Genomic DNA, 12,734 nt, shown 5'->3' with positions numbered 1-12,734 from the left:
ATAGCCGAGCAGATACCTTAAGTAAGTTGGCCTCAGATCCGAGCTCAAAGGCGGAAGAATTAATGCATCGAAGCATTGATGAAGCCGAGGTACATTCAGTATCCAGCTCGCCGAACTGGATGACGCCGATCTTGCAGTATCTGGATCAAGGACAATTGCCCGAGGATAAGAGAGAAGCTCGGAAGATCACGTGCCGAGCACTTCGGTACGAACTTCATGAAGGAGTCCTCTTTAGAAAGTCTTACCTCCAGCCGTTATTGCGGTGCGTAGGACCAGAAGAGACGGACTACATCCTCAGAGAAGTTCATGAAGGATCGTGCGGCAGCCACATCGGAGCTAGAGCTTTAGCTAAAAAAGTTCTAAGATGGGGATATTATTGGCCAACCTTGGTACAAGAAGCAGTGCAGCTCGTCAAGACATGCCCGAAGTGCCAAATCCATGCAAATATCCCAAGGATGCCGCAGACCGATCTATTCACTATGCAAAGCCCTTGGCCTTTCATGCAATGGGGCATAGACATAGTGGGACCACTTCCTCAAGCTCCTCGGCAAATGAAATTCCTAATCGTTGCCGTGGACTACTTTACGAAGTGGGTGGAAGCTGAACCATTAGCTACGATAACAAGCTCGAAGGCATTGGATTTCGTCTGGAAGAACATAGTGTGCCGATTTGGCATACCCCACATCCTCATCTCGGATAACGGGACTCAGTTCACCGACAAGACGTTCAAGAATTGGTGCCAAGAGCTGAATATTCAACAGCGGTTCACTTCGGTCTCTCATCCACAAGCAAACGGACAAACGGAGGTAACAAATCGTATCCTGGTGAAAGGGTTAAAAGCTCGGTTAGAACAAGCCAAAGGACAATGGGTAGAAAATCTCCCTCAAGTCCTATGGTCCTACCGAACTACACCCACAACCTCCAACGGTGAAACTCCGTACAGCCTTGTGTACGGCACTGAAGCCGTAATTCCGGTGGAGATCGGCGTACCCAGTCCCCGAACTCTAAATTTCTCCTCAGAAATGAATGACGACGGACTGAGAGCCGAGCTAGATCTTGCCGAAGAAAGAAGAGAATTGGCATGCATAAAAGCAGCCAAGTACAAGGAGCAAGTAGCCCGATATTACAACCAAAGGGTGAAGAAGCTGCAATTTCAAGTGGGAGATCTCGTCTTGAGAAACAACGAAGTAAGCCGAGCAGAAAAGCTGGGCAAGCTCGAACCCACATGGGAAGGTCCGTATCGGGTGTCAGAAGTCCTCGGCAAAGGGTCTTACAAATTGGCTCACATGTCAGGAGAACAGGTACCCCGAACATGGCACATTTCCAACCTCAAGAAGTTTCATTTGTAAGAGACAGTCCGGTCAGTCAGTCTTGAGTCCTGTCCGGTCAATGTGCTTTATTTGGTTTGCTTGATCTTTGTTTCTCTATGTGCTTTTTATTTGCCTCTATGCGTTTTGTCTATGTGTTTTGTCTGTCTCTGTGCGTGTCGTCTCTTACAAATGTTACTGAGGTATCTTGTTCTTCGAAGGCTGATCCCCTTCTTAGAACATATATAAGCACACGATTGTGAGTCAAAGCTTCTACAGAAGATACAAGACCACAATTCAGCTTAAACAAGCAGTTCGTCTGAAACGAGCTGCAACAAGCACACGATTGTGAGTCAAAGCTTCTACAGAAGATACAAGACCACAATTCAGCTTAAACAAGCAGTTCGTCTGAAACGAGCTGCAATAAGCCAACGATTGTGAAGTCCAAGCTTCTAAAGAGGATACAAGACCACAATTCAGCTTAAGAATCAAGCACTTCGTCTGAAACGAACTGCAACAAAAGTCTGATTCTCGCGATAAAACTTGCCTGAATTAGGACTAGGGAAAGTCCGATCCACGCGATAAAACTCGCCGAATTAGGACAAGGGAAAGTCCGATCCCCAAATTAGGACAACGGAAAGTTCGATCCGAGCGATAAAACTCGCCAAATTAGGACACAAACCAAGTCCGGTCAAAGAAGAGTTCACTTCATCAGACCAAGGACAAACATCAACTTACCCCGTACCTTTATCCAGAATGCCGAAGTGATTCACTTCACTTTTCGGGGGGGGTAGTGATGGAGTACGTACTAAACAAATACTAAACAAGCCCAACAGCAGTAAAGCCCAAGAAAGAGTATCAGTTCGGCATGGCTAAAGAGTATCAGTCCGGCATGACTCAAGAGTTCAGTTCGGCACAACCACAGAGTTCGGCCCCAGCCTACAGCTCGGTAAAAGCCAACCAATCAAACTCTGCTCTCTGGTCGGCATCAAGCTCTACTCTCAGATCGGCAAAAGCTGCTCGGCAATAATTCAGCAGTCCGGTCTCAGTATTCGACCGAACTAGGAAATAGTGGACTCATGCAAGATTTCCACCTCCGCAACACCGACGATCTATTTAGTGGTGTCAAGCAGTCATTAACTCATGCAGGATAGTGGACCCATGCAAGGTCGCCACGACCTCCACGACATCCACTACCTAATAAATGCTGCATGCCACGATCTTGGTTCAATGTATAAATAGAACCTAGGTCAGATAGATAATCTCCTTCTGTTAACTTCTGTTAAGCTCTCTAGAGAGAAAATAGCAAATAGCAAGTTTGTATTGTTAGCTGTAGAAAACAGATCAAGCAGTACAACTCTGCCCTCTTTTCTTCCCGTGGACGTAGATTTACCTCAGTAAATCGAACCACGTAAATCTCTGTGTGTTGATCTTCCTTTATTTTTACGAGCATTCATCACCATCAAAAATTCGCCGACTCATCACAGGGGGATCCATCTTCAAATCCAATCGCCTCGATTCAGCTTCTCTATAAAAAGTAGTAACATCCCTCAAAGGCCTTCTTCTCCATTTCATCTTGGCCAAGGCGAGATTGCCCTTTTCATCATTCGGGCCGGGCTTTTTAGACGTCGAAAATGGTGGGATGTTCTCCTTGTCCATTGATTTGATAATTGTGGTGGTGATGGTTGTGAATTGGTTGGAGTTTTATAGGGATTGATTATAATTTGGAGGGAAGTTTGAATGAAATTGGTTTGAAGTTGTTTGTGATTGAAAATGGGAATTTTTGGGTTGATGGAGGGATTTTTTATTTTACAATTTGGGAGTTTGGTTTGGGAAATAATTTGAGTTTGTGAAGAAAATTTGAAATATTTGGAGTGGAGGGAAGTAGATTTAGTAATTAAATCATTAATTGGAATCTTGAAATGGAAATCGGCGGGTGGCAACTTTATGTAACGCTGCGATGGCGCCTTTTCGATGTTGGATTAAATAATTTTGTTACTTATTTTGGAAATTCAGTTTATGTATTTATTTCAGATACTTTCATTATTATGGAGTACTATTACTTAGACTAGATTTTGTTTGAACTAAATGAAATACAATAGATTTGTTGGTATACAAGCGCAATTTAGTTATATATTTTTTTAAATACAATAGATTTGTTACTTGTTTGAGGAGCAAATTTTGGAAATGGAATGATTAGTCACAATCAGAATGAAGAGAAAATTTCCCATATTTGGAATGGAAAAATGAAAACAAAAATTTATTTATTTTATAAAAGAATTAAGTACTAAAATTATTTCAATTCCATGTTATAAGTGACAACGAGTATACTATAAAAAAATATGGATGGAACAATTGTATGTGTATTAATCGAACAATAGAAATAGTTGATATTTGAAGTCTAAGATTTTATGTGAATTGAAGTGGTTTTTTAATTTAATGTTGTACAAATCATAGATCCTTCTTGCAATTAATCGTTATGGAAAATTTGCATAACTAACTTGTGTAACCCACATTTTATTTTACATAACTATTATGAATTTAAAAAAAATTAAAAATTCTCATTGAAAAAAAAGGTTTCATGCTATGATTACACAATTAAATATATATATATATGTATATATATATATATAGGGTCATGTTAAAGTCCTTTTCTATGCTTAGATTTAAGTTCCAATTTGATTTTGATCGTTGGATATGCTAGATGAACGAAGCGGATTTAAGTAGTATATAAGCATTCCGTAGTTCATTATTTCGTTAATTTGATTCATTATGAGGGTGAAACAGTAAATTTATGTTATCAAATCTGAAGAAAACGAGGAGCCGCGATTTTAGCGTGATACACCCACTACTTTCCATCTACCGCCTCATTCATCATAAACCGTATTTACTCCCGCTTCTCTCTCCAAAATCGTCTTCACAAATCGTCTCTCAACGCAGTCTCTCTACACATTCCTCACTAAAAAACCCTAGCCGCCACAATTTCTTCTCCACTCAATCTCCCAACGCAATCGCTCAACGCAATTCTCGCTTCAAAAACCCTAGCCGTTGATCGTCGCCTGGTTCCCGGTCCAAAAGTCGGCGAAGAGGTAGGTTTGAATAAGTTTAATTTCTGGGTTCCATCAACTCGATTTTCGCCATTTTCGCCGATTGTCGCCGCTTTATCCTCGTTTTTCGCAGCCTACCAAAACACCAACTCGGGGATTCACAACTTTTAACCCACAAAAACGGGATCTTTTCAAAATCTTATTCGACACGATTGCCATTTAAATAATTATTTCGTATTCATTGTGGTTAGGGGTGGCTCTTTAATTGATATGGTAATTATTGGGTGGGTTACAAGTGTTTCGTGACCCAATTTGTATACGAAATCTGCTAGGGTTCAGATTTTTTGGTACTTTTCCCAGATTAATATTGACGAAAAGAGGACGTCCTTCAACCTCTCAGCAATCTCAATCTGAAGGTGGGCATTCTATCTCATTTGCATGTCGATTTAATGGAATAGTTGCCTGATTCTGTACATGAATTACTTGGTGAATGTAGTATTTGTATGTTCATTATATGATTGAATTTTTTCATTGTGTTACTTTTTCTATGCATTATGTATCATGTTTTATGCATCATGTAACTGCAGTTGTACTGTGGTCAAATAGTGAATGTATTATTTGTATGTTCATTACATGATTAAATCTTTACATTATGTAACTCATTCAATGCATTATATATCCTTATTTAATGCAGCATGTTACTGCTTTTGTATATGGTCAAAGAGTGAATGGAATATTTGTTATGTTCATTACTTGATTTAATATGTGCATTATTTGGCTATTTGAATGCATTATGTACCATGTTTTATTCATCATGAGACTGCTGTTGGACATGGGTCAAAGAGTGAATGTACTAATTGTATGATCATTACTTGATGTAATCTGTGCATTATTTTGATATTTTAATGCATTATGTACCGTGTTTCATGCATCATGTGACTGCTGGTTGACATGGGTCAAAGAGTGAATGCAATAATTGTATGTTCATTTTTTGACCGGATCTGTACATTATTTGGTGATTTTAATGAATTATATACCATGTTCCATGCATCATGTGGTTGCTGTTTGACATGGTGCATTATTTAATGAAAATGTGACACAATATTGATAGCTTCCCATTTAAATAATGTTATGATGTTGTATGTAGGACAGCAGCGAAGTAGCTGAGATTCAGGAACAATGAAGTGAAAAAAATCGCAGATAAATACTGTGAAGGCAGATGGATGAAGACGAATCTGTACATTATTAAACTAGTAGTATACATTATGTATCAAATATTATGCATTATTTGACCGCTGTGTACATAGGTGAATAGGTGAAAGTCATATTTCCTTGTGCATTATTTCATTACTTCTGTACACTATTTATCAAGTATTATACATTATTTACCAAGTATTATGCATTAGTTGACTGCTTGTGTACATGAGTACAATCACCACTGTACAAAATCACCAAAAAAACATCTCATCCAACATTTACGTTATATATCATAAATGGTCAATTACAGAAATTAAAATAACCATTATAGAGTAATATATGTACATTATGTGTGTCACTAAAAACTACTTCCCTACCCGATATAATATCCTGTTCTATGCATTATGTATCCTTTTGTTATGCATCATGTAACTGCAGTTGTACTTTGGTCAAATAGTGAATGTATTATTTGTATGTTCATTACATGATTAAATCTTTACATTATGTAACTCATTCAATGCATTATATATCCTTATTTAATGCAGCATGTTACTGCTTTTGTATATGGTCAAAGAGTGAATGGAATATTTGTTATGTTCATTACTTGATTTAATATGTGCATTATTTGGTGATTTTAATGAATTATATACCATGTTCCATGCATCATGTGGCTGCTGGTTGACATGGTGCATTATTTAATGAAAATGTGACACAATATTGATAGCTTCCCATTTAAATAATGTTATGATGTTGTATGTAGGACAGCTCATGTCTCGACCATTACTGAACCTAAAATAACCATTATTTAGTATAATATGTACATTATGTAAATCAGTCAAAACTACTCCCTAGCCGCGATGATATCTAAACCCTCGCTTTATAACTGAAACTCGTGGACTTTGGTAATGATTTTGTCAATTAGTACATACTGCACCCTAGCCCCAAGGATTGTTAAACCCTTTGGAAAAACAAGAAACGTGCGCCGAACAAGCAAACACGACAAAACTTAAATTAAAGTGGTCATGAAAAATGTACATTATAGATCACAAATGATGCATTACAGAACCTAAAACAACCATTATATTACAAAATATGTACATTATGTGTATCAGTTACAAAATACTACCTAGCCGCTATGCTTTCTAAACCCTAGATGAATGACTGCAGCTCGTGTACTTTGACGATGTTTTTAAGGCTTAGAACATACTACACCCTAGCCCCAAGGACTACTAAACCCTTTCGGAAAATAAGAAACGTGCGCCGAATAATCAAACACAGACAAACTTTAATTAAATTTGTCAGTAAAAGTGTACATTATAGATCACAAACCGTGCATTACAGAACCTAAAATGACCGTTATATACTATAATATGTACATTATGTGTATCAGTTAAAAACTACTACCTAGCGGATATGATTTATAAACCCTAAATGAATGACTGAATCTCGTGTACTTTGGCGACGGTTTGCTTAACTTAGTACATACTACACCCTACCCCCAAGGAATCTTAAACCCTCGGGGAAAAGACGAAACGTGCGTCTATCTATCATACACGACCAACTGTAAATAAAACTGGTCAGAAGAAATTTACATTACATATAACAAATCATGCATTATATATCCTAAAAAAACCATTATATAATATAATACGTACATTACGTGTGTCATACTCGCGGTCCTACGTACAAGTTGTGTTTCACCCAATATACTACTACCCTAGCCCCCGGAATTGGGCAACCCTAGGGGAATGAAGAAAACCTAAACCCCACCTTATCAAAACCTGGAATCATGTTTCCATATAAATATATTGAGACATGACTACCGGCTCATTAAACCTAATCATTGTCGTTTACATATCATGCATTATATAGGCAATAACATCCATTGCATATTCACATTTGGTGCATTATTTGAAGCCGTTTAAACTACTAACCTAGCCACGACGAAAACTAAGACATAAAGGAATGCATCATACTCGCGGTTCTACGTAGAGTTTGTGTTTCACACAATATACTACAACCCTAGCCCCCAGAATTGTTAAACACCTTGGGAATAAATGAAACGTGGGAAAAATAATCATAGGCTTCAAAACATGGGAAAACCTTTTTGCAATGAATGAAACCTACAACCAAACGGTTTTCAAGTTCTCTAATCCATTTAATCTCAGCATAAATTCTACTTAGATTACCTTCTTCCATTGTTGAAGAAAACGAAAACAATAATATGCCGAAAACGATGCGGGTGTGCTCCAAGAAAATAGAATTTGAACGCGAAATAAAAACCAATGCAAATTTCGCCAAAAAATTTAGAACACAAATTGTCTTCAATGGAGAATGATGGGAGAATAACCGGTGACAGAGAAGAAATGATTCTGGAATCGTTGAATAAAACCGCTGCAATCTTTAGATGGAGATAATCAAGCACTTTCCATAACCGACGTTAATATGTATACCATAAAAGCCCTTTTCTATTTTTTCAATGAATAAAAAAGAAATAATCAGGCTCTATTTTCGGCCTTAGGATCTTGAAAATGGATGACCGAGATTGAGAAGGAGATTGGATTAATTAGGGGAAAAGGATTTGAATACAATCCTATATATATATATATATATATATATATATATATAGGGATGTATTCATTTTCTTTTCCTATATTTCCTCCTTTTTCCTTCTTAATATCAGCCATTAGATTAGAGAAATAGACGGTCAAGATCAACATTGGGTAATTAATCCCGTGTTGCATTATTTGTCATATTTTGTGCATTATGAGGGTACAATAGTAATCTAATAATGGCTGGAAACCGCTACGAATAATGCACCACATGGTCACGAGTAATGCATATAATTGCCTATATAATGCACAATATGTGAACTGCAATGCATACGAACAAGATGTGTTGTGTTATGATGTTTGACACACGTTTCTTGTTTCCCCTAAGGGTTTAATAAGCTTAGGGGCTAGGGTATAGTACGTAGACATGTATGTAATCTTCACATGGTAGCGAGTAATGGATATATTTGACTATATAATGCACAATTTGTGAACTGCAATGCATACGAACAAGATGTGTTGTGTTATGATGTTTGACACACGTTTCTTGTTTCCCCTAAGGGTTTAATAAGCTTAGGGGCTAGGGTATAGTACGTACGCATTAATAACAAATTATAAAACGATATGAATAATTCACCAAATTATCACGAGTAATGGATGTTATTAACTATATAATGCACAATATGTGAACTGTAATGCATACGAATAAGATGTATCATGTTATGATGTTTGACACACGTTTCTTGTTTCCCCTAAGGGTTTAATAAGCTTAGGGGCTAGGGTATAGTACGTAGACATTACTAAATGCACGTATGTAATCTTCAATCCGTTGATTAACCCATATACACAATACCTCTAATAATGCATAATATACTGAGATAATGACAATTAACAGCTACATAATGCACTACCTAAACCAAATAATGCACATACGTATATTCCAATAACAACAATTTGTTAGTAATGTCTACGTACTATACCCTAGCCCCTAAGCTTATTAAACCCTTAGGGGAAACAAGAAACGTGTGTCAAACATCATAACATGGTACATCTTATTCGTATGCACTGTAGTTCACATATTGTGCATTATATAGTTAATAACATCCATTACTCGTGACAATTTGGTGAATTATTCGTATCGTTATATAATTTGTTATTAATGCGTACGTACTATACCCTAGCCCCTAAGCTTATTAAAACCCTTAGGGGAAACAAGAAACGTGTGTCAAACATCATAACACAACACATCTTGTTCGTATGCATTGCAGTTCACAAATTGTGCATTATATAGTCAATTATATCCATTACTCGTTACCATGTGAAGATTACATACGTGTCTACGTACTATACTCTAGCCCCTAAGCTTATTAAACCCTTAGGGGAAACAAGAAACGTGCGTCCAAACATCATAACATGGTACATCTTATTCGTATGCATTGCATTTCACATATTGTGCATTATATAGTCAATTATATGCATTACTCGTGACCATGTGGTGCATTATTCGCAGATACCAAAATGTGGCAGTTACTTTTCCGTCAAATGTCAATAATAACCCTGTAATGCATACAACCACCTTCTATAATGCAACACGGAACCAGTTTTATAGAATCAATCTGATCCGTTGATGCCTTAGATCTAACGCGTAATATTAAGAAGGAAAAAGGATCTAAGATGTGAAAAGGAGAATAACGCTCCCCTATATATATATATATATATATATATATATAGGGTTTTAATCTACCAAAAGAAGCCCTTATGTAAAGAAATACAGACCAAATATGTACCGTGAGATCTGGAAATGAATGGCCACGATCTAGTGTTGTGAATGATTTTGTTGGGTCATAATAGGAGGGTGTTGTGTCATGAAAGGGTAATTTAGGTATAGAAAATATTAACAACTGCCTTCCGTTATTTACGAGCGGATTAATTGAAATCATTACTCCACACGTTATTAACATATTAAAAACTAATTATTAGTACAAACGAAGAATATTCTCGTGTTTTGAACATATTTAAAAACAAAAACGAGATTCTATGCAAGTTTTTAACATATTAAAAAAGTTAGAGCGATTGAATCATGCAAAAACAATTGTTATGAACATTAATTATGCTTTTGGGTCATACTAAACAATTTTATATGTCATATCATTGTGTGGGTATATTGGGTCATATTTAGGCAACATTAGAGTCATCATATAAAACTAGTGTTTTATACGCCAAGATATTAATTTATTCACTTGGGTCATACTAGATGAATATATGGGTCATGCAAAGTTAATGTAAAACTGAGTCATAATAAACCACAGTTCAAGACATGACATAAAACTATTGACAAACAGAATGCCAAATAAAATTAAGAATGAACTCAGTCATTTCTAACAACGTAACATTGCAAATAAAATGGTCTCCAAGAAAAAGATTTAAACCGACGTATTACTTAAAAAAACAAAATACATTGTATCAAACATCAGAATTTCTTCTCGACCGCAGCTTTTCTTTCTCTTTGAATTTGTCGCAATTCCTTGAATCGTGGTGACCCCACTCCTGACATTTCTTACATTGACGCAAAGGCTTGCTCTTAAGCTTCAAAACCTTCTCCACTCTTGATGGGAGTCTACTTCCACATCCCTTCGTGCTGACGACTTCAGGAGGTTGTACATCTACCTCCTGGGGTGCCTCAACACCATAAAATTCCTCCATTAGTTTCTTCTTCTGGGCTGTATAATGATAATAGGTCATAATAGGATGAAATCGCGGCATACAACTCATACCACTATCTTATTTGAAAATGGGTCATACTATACAAAAATCGAAACATAGCGGACAAATCGGTCATACTTAGTGCATACAAACGGTCGTACAATAACATGTCATATTAGCAATACAAATAAGTCATACTTGCATCATTAATGATACTGATACAGAATCAAGAATAAAAATAATTGATGATAAAGTTATGTCATACTAAGTACGGACTGAGGTCATACGTAATCATGTCAAAAAAATGAGAATTCAGATACTTAAATTCTAGGTTAAATAAAATATGCCCGCAGAAATGAAAAATGAGAAGAAAAATTGAAGTAATTGATTTAACAATCCATAATTTCATCTCCTTCATAACACGAGAATTAGTATGATTATATGTCATAATAGGATGAAATTGCTTCATAAAAGTGAAACAACTACCCTATACAAAAATGGGTCATACTAAACACACATATAAGCATATCACAAAAACGTTGATACCAATTGAATACTCTAATACACTACGCTAAAGAGCAATTAGTGGAGAGATGACGGAGCAAAATTATAGGAAATACTATAACTACCAACATACTGCAATTTACTTAATTAACCTTTTTAGATTATAAATAATTAAAATAATAATATCTTCCCATTAAATCGGGCCGTTAATTAATGTAATCTTAAGATTAGATTGTCTAATCCAATGGACATAAAACGGTCTGCAATTCTTGGTTTAAGGCCATTTTTGTTTTGATCAAATACCTATATATATATATATATATATATATATATATATATATATATATATATATATATATATATATATATATATATATATATATATATCATTTGGATGTCATTCTAAACAAGAATTGAAGTCTAAAACATGATTATCTAACTAAATTAATCTCCCCCTCTCTATACCATACTAATCTATCTATACTCTCTTCTCAAAATCTTGGAGCAAGAAGGCCTTTGCTCTTCACCATCTTCAACAAGCTTTCGTTTTCGACTACTCGAAAAAACAGAGGCTAAAACAGGGGAAGCCATTGTAAAATTCAATCCCCTAAATTCAGCTTCTCTATAAAAATTAGTCACATCCCTCAAAGGCTTTCTCCTCCATTTCCTCTTCGCCAAGGCGGGTTTGGCCTTTTCCTCGCTTGGGCCGGGCTTTTTCAACGTCGAAAATGGTGGGATGTTCTCCTTGACTGTGTCCTGCTCCAAGACAGAGATGTTCTTTGCCTCCATTGATGATTATTTGTGATTGTGATGAGGAAATTGAGTGAGTGTGGGGATTTTATAAGGATTGTTAATTAGAGGGAAATTTGAAAAAAATGGTTGGGATTGAGAATTTTGAATTAAGTTTGGAAAAAAATTGAATAGTTTGGGATGATGAAAATGCATACTATTATTGAGTGTGGGGGAAATTATTTTTTTTTATTGGAGGGGATTAAATTTAGTAATTAAGTTAGTAATTGGAATCTTGAATTTATTAATATTTAATCTAGATTCTATATGCATTCATTTAGTTACTTTAGTTGTTATGGAGAGTTGCGTTGATTAGATTTGTTGTTTATTTTGAAGTGCATTTTGGTATGAATGCGTGTTTTGTTTCGTTTAAAGAAACTATGTGTAGAATATGTTATTGTTATTATTTTATGTGGATTAAGACATATGATTAAAATACAAAAAATGAAGATACCTTTAAAACTCGTTTTTGCATGTGTTTATTTCTAGTTTATGATGTCATTATTATATTTGTTTGTGTTTTACAATTTTTTATATGTGTACTTTTGTTTTCTTGAACTTGAGTAGTAATATGGAGCCTACTAAATTACATAAAATAACTAAAATGGAAAAGAATAAAGACATGTATCTATAAA

The sequence above is a fragment of the Salvia splendens genome, chromosome 12, assembly GCF_004379255.2.
Source record: "Salvia splendens isolate huo1 chromosome 12, SspV2, whole genome shotgun sequence".
NCBI lineage: Eukaryota > Viridiplantae > Streptophyta > Magnoliopsida > Lamiales > Lamiaceae > Salvia > Salvia splendens.
This window is presented reverse-complemented; position numbering follows the sequence as displayed.